Source organism: Rhinopithecus bieti, unplaced genomic scaffold (genome assembly GCF_001698545.2).
Source record: "Rhinopithecus bieti isolate Rb0 unplaced genomic scaffold, ASM169854v2 scaffold_10657, whole genome shotgun sequence".
NCBI classification, from domain to species: Eukaryota; Metazoa; Chordata; class Mammalia; order Primates; family Cercopithecidae; genus Rhinopithecus; species Rhinopithecus bieti.
This window is the reverse complement of record NW_016806691.1, coordinates 1,496,274-1,506,523: the sequence shown is the minus strand read 5'-3', so window position 1 is coordinate 1,506,523 and position 10,250 is coordinate 1,496,274.

Genomic DNA, 10,250 nt, shown 5'->3' with positions numbered 1-10,250 from the left:
TGTCCACTGTAAGCTGAGCGCCGGTCCCGGGGCCCCGCTTTTCTTTCTCTCTACTTTGTTTCTGTGTCTTATTTCTTTTCTCAAGTCTATCGTTCCACCTAACGAAAAACACCCACAAGTGTGGAGGGCCAGGCCACCCCTTCACTGGTTGAGAGAGTTCTTCTTTTTTTTTTAATTTAATTTAATTTTTTTTTTTTTTTTTTTTTTTTTGAGACAGAGTCTCTGTCTCCCAGGCTGGAGTGCAGTGGTGTAATCTCAGCTCACTGCAAGCTCCGCCTCCCGTGTTCACACCATTCTCCTGCCTCAGCCTCCCGAGTAGCTGGGACTACAGGGGCCCGCCACCATGCCCGGCGATTTTTTTTGTATTTTTAGTAGAGACGGGGTTTCACCGTGTTAGCCAGGATGGTCTTGATCTCCTGACCTCGTGATCTGCCCACCTCGACCTCCCAAAGTGCTTAGGGTTACAGGCTTGAGCCACTGCGCCTGGCCAAGAGAGTTCTTTTTTTTAATGACCATGTTCAGTAGCTTCACTGGCTAGTTTGATTTTTGGGTAAAGTAGCTGTTAACTAATGTGAGGACTGGGGCAGACAGCAAAGGGGCAAAAGAAGATATAAGACAACGAGAGAGGAGGGGTTTAAACTGGTTTGCTGCCTTTCTTGGCTTGCCTCTGCCCTGACTTCTAAGTCCAGGAACAAAAATTCATGGAGGAAGTAGAGGTTAAAAATCTCTGGGAGGCTAGGATAGAGCTCAAATTTTATTGTGCTTTCCTCAGAGACCCTATGTTGCATGACTAGGGAGAACCATTCACATGAATCAGTGCAATAATGTGTGTATAAGTAGTCTGTATATCTCGTTAAAATGCTGATTCAGTATGACCAAGATGAGGTGTAAAATTTTCCATTCTCTTTCTTTTTTTTTCTTTTCTTTTTTTTTTTTTTTTTGAGGCAGGGTCTTGTTCTGCCACCCGGGCCAGAGTGCAGTGGCAGAATCATCTCACTGCAGCCTTGACCTCCCCAGGCTCAAGCGATCCTCCCACCTCAGCTGGGAATACTGGCACGGGCCACCACACTCACTAATTTTTTAAATTTTTTGTAGAGATGGGGTTTCTCCATGTTGCCCAGGCTGGTCTTGAACTCCTGGGCTCAAGCGATTTGCCTGCCTTGGCCTCCCAGAGTGCTGGGATTATAGGTGTGAGCCACTGCACCCCGCTGAAATTCTCCATTTCTAACTTGCTCCCAGGTGAATGAGAATGTTGTATGTCTAAGAACCGTATTTTAAATAGCAAGTTTCTAAGGAAATTACGCATATTAATCCACAAAACAATCTTATAATGTAGTCACTGCAGTATTTCTAATTTATACACAAGAAAGTTGAGATTAAATCACTAGCCTAGTTCACCCAACTAAGGAACAAAGCCAAGATTTAAACTCAGGTAGTCTGCATCTGTCATCCACATTTACAAATATATATATAAATTAATAAAATTTATTTTTAGAGCAGTTTTAGGCTTATAGAAAAATTGAGTGGAAAGTAGAGAGAATTCCCACGTATACTGCTTCCCACCTCCCAACAGCTTCCTTTATAATTAGCATCTTGCATTGGTGTGTTACATTTGTTATAATTGATGAATCAATATTGGTACATTGTTACTAACTAAAGTCTGTAATCAATAATGATAATAAAGAAACTCTTGTGCTTGTTTATGTATCTACCATACTAGGCTTTTTATTATTTTAGTGTGCTCTTTCTATTTGTTTTTTTAAGGGTAACTGTGAAACAGCCTCAGGCAGATTTTTCCAGGTATTCCAGAAAAGACATCATTATCATAGAAGGTGACAGTTCTTTGTGTGTTATTGCCCCTGAAGAACTTCTAGTGGGAAAAGATGTGGAGGTGGAAGACAGTAATATTGATGATCCTGACTCTGTGTAGGCCTAGGCTAAGGTGTGTGTGTCTTAGTTTTAACAAAAAAGTTTAAAAGTAAAAAAATTTAAAATGTAAAAAATAGAAAAAAGCTTATAGATAAGGATATAAATAAAATATTTTTATACAGCTGTACAATGTTTGTGTATGTACATAAAAAAAGTTATGTACATAATTGCATGTACTATGGTTTTATATGCCTGGCAGTGCAGTAGGTTTGTTTATACCAGGATCATCACAAACATGAGGAATGTGTTGTGCTAGGATGTTATGATTATGTCATAAGTAGGTAATAGGAATTTTTCAGCTCCATTATAATCCTCTGTGATACAGTGATATATGTGGTCCATCGTTGACTGAAATGTCATTGTGTGGTACATGACTGTAGTTGGGATCAGAGTATGTAGCCTTTCAGACTAGCTTCTTTCACTTAGCAAGGTAGGGATCCTCCATATTTTTTTGTGACGTAATAGCTCATTCCTTTTATTGCTGAATAGTATTTCACTGTCTGGATTGCCCATTCATCTATTGAAGGGCATTTTGGTTGCTTTTAATTTGGGGCAATTATGAATAAAGCTGCTATAAATGTTCATGTGCAGGTTTTTATGTGGATTTAAGTTTTTAACTCAAGTATTTGACTAGAATTTAACTAAGTATTTGAGTAATTATTTGGGAGCAAAACTGCTGGATTATATGGTAAGACTATGTTTCCTTTTGTAAGAAACTGTCAAATTGTCTTCCAAAGTGGCTGTATCATTTTGCTCCCACCAGCAAAGAATAAGAATTCCTGCTGCACCACATCCTTGCCAGCATTTGGTATTATTAGTGTTTTGGATTTTGGCCATTTGAATAGGTATGTAGTTGTATCTCATTTTAATCATGTTTTCTTTTTAACCATTATATTCTACCACCTCTCACTATAAGCAGCAGTTCATCTTCCTGTTATTCTAGGCAAAACCAAATTCCAATCCCACTGCGGAATTTAGCATTGTACCAGACTTCAAACTGGTTAATAACAAACAAACAAGGAGACCCTATAAAAACCATTGTACTTTCAGTCCTCTCTAAAAATGTCAAAAGGTTTCACTCACAGGCTAGTACATAAATTCCACACTGCATGGCATCAGTCTGACTGCCATTCTACTTTACTTTTTAGTCAGGTTTATTGAATGATAATTTTAATACAGTAAAACTCATCATTTTAAAGTATATAGTTTGATGAGTTTTAGCAATATACAGATGTATAACCACCACCACAATCAAGATATAGGACATTTCCATCACTGCAAAAGGTTGTCCTTTTGTAATCCATCCCTGCCCTAGGCAACCACTACTGTCTATATAGTGTTTGGCTTTTTAGAATGCTATATAAATAGAATCATAGAGTGTGCACTCTTTTTAAATAATTTTGTTTCATACTAGTTTTTCTAGGGGTTCCAGTTTCACTTCTCAGTAGATTTTACATATTTCTCATATGCCTCTGTGCTTATTAGTTCATCTAGTTCTGAAAGGTTATTCAGTGTGATCTTGATCCACCTACCATCTTCATAACAAGATTTGTTGACAAGTCCTGGATTTTCTGCAAGAGCTTCATTAATTTCAGTAACTTCTTCTAATATAGGAGAGTAAAGTTCAGTAGCAGCTTTCACACTTTCCAAAGCACTGAACTAGTCTTGTTTGTTCAATTTTGTCCCAATTTCAGGCAGACTACAGTAAACATCTCCCACAAAACTTCCTGTGCAAAATTGCTGATTCCCACTGTTCCAATACCATTTTCTCTTATCCATTCATTATTATTATTATTATTATTATTTTATTTATTTATTTATTTATTTTTGGTGAATGTATGCAACAAGGGCTGAACCTGGCCGTGGCAGCGTCAGTAGTGCCTGCCCTCAGACCTCAAGGCGGCCACGGGTTCCTAGGCCCTGTGCAAGGTGCAGGCCATGTCCCACACTTGGCTGCTCAGTGTCAGGTGCCAATTTTTTTCCTGTGTTTTCTTAGGGAAGTTTTATAGATTTAGCTCTTATATTTAGGTCTGTGTCTTCGTAAATTAATTTTTGTGTATAACGTGAAATAAAGACAGATGTTCATTTTTTCCTTTGCTTCTTTACCTTTTCTTCTTTCCTCTCCTTCCCTTCCCTCTCTCCATGCTTTTGTCCTGCTTCCCTCCCTACCTCCCTCCCTCTTCTTTCTTACAGATGTCCTTACAGATTCTTACAGATGTCTTCTTTCGTACATATTTTTTTCGTGCATTTTCTTAGGGAGGGTTTATAGTTTTAGTTCTTATATTTAGGTCTGTGTCTTTTAAAATTAATTTTTGTAATATTTTATAGTTTTTGTGGTATAGGCCTTGAAATATTTTGTTAAGTATATTCCTATATATTTTTTGTTTTGATTCTATTGCATATATTTTTTCACATTTTAGTTTATAATTATTTTTGATAGTATATAAGAAATGTATACTGAACACATTTTTGTATATTGGCCCTATGTCTTGTGACCTTACTAAATTTACTTGTAAGTTCTAATCGCTTTTTTTCGTTGCTTCTTTAGAATTTTCAATATATAGGATCATGTCATCTGCAAACAAAGATAGTTTTGCTTTTTCCTGATCTATTGTCTTTTATTTCTTCTTCTTGCCTGATTGTGCTGGTTAGTATCTCCAGTACAATATCAAAGTAGACGTGGTGAGAGCAGACGTCCTTGCTGATTGCTATAGAAGGAAAGCGTTCAGCCTTTCAGAATTGAAGATGAGGTTAAATTTATGTTTTGTGTAGATGATTTTTATCATGTTGAGGAAGTTCCCTTTTCTCTCTAGTTTGCTAATAGTTTCTAATCCCAAATGGATATTGAATTTTGCAAATCTTTTTCTGTATCTATGAAGATACCATTTTGGTTTTGAATTTGTTGATATGATGAATTTGATTGTGATTGATTTTCAGATGTGGAACCAACCCTGCATACCTGGAATAAATCACATTTAATGATGTATTATGTTTTATATATTACTGGTTTCAATTTATCAATATTTTGTTAAATATTTTTGAGTTGATATTCAGGAAGGATATTGGTTGTTCTGTTTTAGTTTCTTGAAACATATTTGGTTTTGCTATTGGGGATAATGCTGTCATCATAAAATGAGTTGGTGTTTCCCTCCTTTCTATTTTTCTGGAAAAGTTTGTGTAAAATTGGTATAATTTCTTCCTTAATTGTTGGCTAGAATTCACCTGTGAACTGATTTAGGCCTGGAGTTCACTTTGTGGCAAAGTTTTAACTATGATTTCAATTTCTTTCATAAACATGGCTATTCAAGTTATCTATTTCTTCTTCAGTGAGTGTAGTAATGATTTCAAGGAATTTGTCCATTTCATCTAAGCTTTCAAGTACATTAACGAAAATATTTAAAAAGTATTCTATTATTATCCGATGGGATTGATGGTGATGCCTCTTCTTTCATTCCTGATATTGATAATTTACATCTTTTTGTTGTTGTTGGTCAGTCTAGTGGCAGGTTTGTCAGTTTTTCTGAGCTATCCAAAGAACCAGGGTTTATTTATTTTTTGTTTGTTTGTTTGTTTTCTATTTCACTGATTTCTCCCATTTATTATATCTTTTCTTGCTTTGGGCTTAATTTGCTTTTCTTTTGCTAGTTTTTAAGGTGGAGGTTTATAGCATTGACTTGAGACTTTGCTAAAATAAGCATTTAATATTGTAAATTTCCCTTTAAGCATTACTGTAGCTGTGCCCCACTCATTTTGTCATATTATATTTATTTTCATTTAAATAAAATATTTACTAATTTTTGTTAGAAAATTAGTTATGGAAAAGTATTGTTTGTTTTCCAAATACTTGGGGATTTTCCAAATATCTTTCTCTTATTGACTTCTAATTTAATTCTAACGTGGTCAGATAATTTTTTTTTTTTTGGACAGAAACTTACTCTGTTGCCCAGGCTGGAGTGCAGTGGCATGATGTCGGCTCACTGCAACCCCTGCCTCCCATGATCAAGAGATTCTTGTGCCTCAGCCTCCCGAGTAGCTACGACTACAGTCGTGGGGACCACCGTGCCCAGCTATTTTTTCTGTATTTTAGTAGAGTTGGAGTTTAGCCATGTTGGCCAGGTTGGTCTTGTACTCCTGGCCTCAAGCGATCCACCCACTTCAGCCTCCCAAAGTGCTGGGATTACAGGTGTGAGCCACCGCCCCTGGGCTGAGAACATACTTAATATGATTTTAGTTGTTTTGTGTTTCTTGGTGAATGTTCTAGGTGCCTTGAAAATAATGGATATTGTTAGGTAGAATTTTCTGTATATGTCCTACTAGGTCAATTTAGTTGATAGTGTTGTCAGTCTTCTCTCTCCCTAATGATTTTTTTTTTTAAGTATAATTATTCTGTCAAATACTGAAAGAACAGTCTTATAAAGTTTCTCAAACTGTTATTGTGACCATTGCATATTCTTTCCTAAACATGCCTTCCCTGGCTCAGTAGTACTTGGGCAGGGCCTGTAGTAGAGCAGGCACCAGCCAAGTAATCAAATATTTGTGTCCTTTGGCTGGCTCCCCAAATTTAGCCATATTTTATGATTTTATGGGAAATGTTCACTTTTGGTTTCCAAGAAATAAAGGGAAGGGAATTTTTTTCTCTTTACAAACTTGGTGTTCCTCAAAAAGATGACTTTTTGGCCAGATGCAGTGGCTTACACCTGTAATCGCAGGAATTTGGGAGGGCAAGTGGGGAGGATCACTTGAGGCCACAAGTTCAAGACTAGCCTGGGCAACATAGTGAGACCTCATTTCTACAAAAAATAAGAAAAAAATTAATCAGGCGTGGTGGCACATACCTGTAGTGACAGCAACTCAGGAGGTTGAGGCAGAAGGATCATTTAATAAGGTGGGAGGTTGAGGCAGCAGTGAGCCATGATTGCCTCTTTGCACTCCAGCCTAGGCAACAGAGCGAGACCCTGCTTCAAAAAAAAAAAAAAAAAAAAAAAAAAAGTAACATGACTTTTCTGTCACCTCCTAGTGCTCTTTTATACAGAAGGGGAAGGATGTGTCAAAGGAGAGATTGCTGCCCCAAATAGCTGAATTTCAAATATTGGATACTTTATTGTTTCCAGCAATGGGGTCTTAGTGATAGTTCCAGGGAAAAATAGGAAAAATTCTATTAAATAAGTTGTAGTTGCATGAAACTGAATTACTAAATCAGTTTATCCTGTTCTCCTTAAAATGCTTTACCATAATTACTTAAGATTTCTCACTGAGTAGACACTGTTTAGGCCAAACTGGCAGTGTCCTAGCTAAGGCTCATTCCAAAATTCCAAACTGTTTGTTTAATGTCATAGAATAAAATAATTCTTTTCACAGAAGCAAAGGCCAGTATTGCACAATATCATATTATCAACACCAACAAATAGAAACATACTTAGCTCTCTTGGCTGTGTTTAACTTAAAAAATACTCTGTTTGAGGACTCATACAGCTGCAACGTTCTGACCTAAGGGAACATCTGGCCAGTTCCTCTGAGCCTAAGGAACAGGAAACTTAGCCATTTTTGTTTGTTTTCCTTAAGTGTGACTCTTTGATAAGTAGGCCTCTTTTGAGGGGAAAGGAAAAGGCTGGTGGGTTTTAAATTATAAATGAATGCAGAGGAGGAGAAATAGGATTAACATTGGTTGACCTAATATACGCTAGGCTTTGTGGTAAGTGCTTACGGCCATGTCCTTATCCCATCTTCTCAAGATCTCTGTTTAAGTGAAATATTAGCCCCATTTTATAGGCAAAGAGACTGAGGTTCGGAGTGGAATGAAGTCCCATAGCTGGAAGAAATTGAAATTAGAACCAGGATCTCTCTAGTACCAAAGTTCATACTCTTTGTTGTCCATCATGCTTCTACCAATATGGAGGCCCAGCACAAAAGTAACCCACAATCCATGGCTGATTTATTGATTAGTTCTGTGGTTTCTGGAATGGTCCTGCTCAAATGTGATTGGCAGTTGAATCCATAAAAATGCCACATTTCTCTTTAGGTTCAGTGTGTTAGGGAAGCTTTGATCATGTCATGTAACTTAAGCAGAACCTGAATATTTTTGTCTTAGATAAGTTTGACGTTGTACAATACTGACATCTCTTTGGACTCCAGCCTTTGCAAATATTAGGCTCAATGTCAGGATTGAACAATGAGCAGCAGCTTAGGGCCTCAGCCTAGGCAAGAAGGGAGGACTAGGAAAGTCCAAAGATTGACAAAGAGCAAGCTTACAGGCAGGCAGGCAACTCCAGGTGTCAGAATTCAGGATAAAACAAATCCTTTTGGGTCTCAGATATTATAGACCCAAAAGGTCGTGCTATGAGAGAGAAGATCATGCAAAGAAGTAACCTAAAGTCCAGGTGATCAGTGACCATGCATCATATCTAAATGATGCTGTCCCATAGGCAATTGGAAGCACCATTGACTTGCAACTCAGGAAAGATATCTGGTCTGGAGAGTTATCAGTAAATAAAAGGGCAGCTAAAACCCTGGGAGCTGATGATCTTGGGCAGGGGAGTGTGGAAGGCAATGTGGAGTGAGGAATGAAGAGGGTTGGGGTCTAAGAGTCCTTGATGTCTGTTAATTACTCCTTCCTCAACCGGCAGCAGGCTTCCAGCTGTTCTGAACACTTCCTATCCACTCTCTTAGTTAAGGGAAGGGAGGACCTTGAGATGGCTGAACACACAACAGCCAGCACCGGTCAGATGAGATTGGCAGTGGTTTATTAGTCACATGTACACACAGGGTGGGGAAAGAGCACCCCCACATGCCATCAGGGGCCACATAGAGCAAAGTGAACCAGCAGAGGCTTTGGGAGGCTAAATTGAGTTCAGAGGTTTGTCTGTTCATGGACCTGGACATTCTAATTATTGAATTGAGGCTGTATTTGCAACTTAATATGACAACAGGACTGTCTACTACTTAAGAATGAATGGAAAACTGTAAGAGGGAGGAGTTGAATAAAGGGATGGTGGAAGATAACTAATGTTTTGATTACCAACTGTGCTTCAAGATTTTCGAATGTACCAATTATATTTCCAACTGTATTTCCATTTAATAATCCCATTGTCAGTTCACCCTCAACCTGTCCCAACAAACTCATTATCTTCCTTCGTACTTATTTGTTTTCCACCTCCTCACTTCTGTTTCTGACAGTGTCATTTTCTCAAGCGATACTCCTGCCTCAGCCTCCCGAAGTTCTGGGATAATAGGTGTGAGCCACCATGCCTGGCTGCTAAAAATTTTTGTGGAATTCTGTAGAATTCTTGTGTCTATGTTGATGAAAAACATTGGTCTGTAGTTTTCTTGTATTGTTTGTTTTTGATATCAGTGTATTTTGCCTCATAGAAAAATTCAATAAAACTTCCTCCTCTTCAGTTTTCCTGAAAGAGTTTGTGTAGATTTCATATTATTTCTTCCTTAAATGTTTGGAAGAATTCACTAATGAAGGGTGAAGTTTTCTTATGAGACTTTGAACTTTACATTTAATTTCCTTAATAGATAGAGGGCTATTAATGTTTCTTGCTTCTTCTTGAGTGAATCTTGGTAGTCTGTGCCTCTCAAGGAATTTGTCTGTTTTCATTAGGGTTGTCAAATTTATTGATGTAGTGATGTCTATAATATTTCCATCTTATTCTTTTTAATATCTTTAGAATCTCTACTCATGTCAACTCTGTTATTATTGATAATGGTAATTTGTGTCCTCTTTCTTTTTTTTTTCCTGATCGGTCTGGACAAAGGTTTACCAATTTTATTGATTTTTCTTCAATATACAGCTTTTGATTTCTCTATTTTTTTCTGACCTATTTAATATTAATAAATTATTATATAAATTTTTAGTTATCCAATTCCTGTATCTTGGAACATCTGCACTTTTGTCCAATGATCTTTTGAAGGACTATCAGTCTTTCATTTTTACTATTAAATTTTCTTATATTTATAATGTATTATTCGATGCATATTGTTATGGTCTGAATGGTTGTGTCCCCCCATGTGTTGAAATCCTAACCCACGAGGTGATGGTATTGGGAGGTGAGACTTTTGGGAAGTTATTAGGTCATGAAGGTGGAGCCCTCATGAGTAGGATTTGTGCCTTATAAAGGAGACCCCAGAGAGTTAGGTGGCCTCACTCTGGCCGTGTGAGGTTATAACCAAAAGACACTGTCTAGGGAAAAGGCCCTCATGAGACAATGAATCTGCCAGTGCCTTGATCTTGGTTTTCCCAGCCTCCAGAACTGTGAGAAATAAGTTGCTGTTGTTTTTAAGCTACTCAGTTAGTTTTGTTATCGTGGCCTGAATGAGCT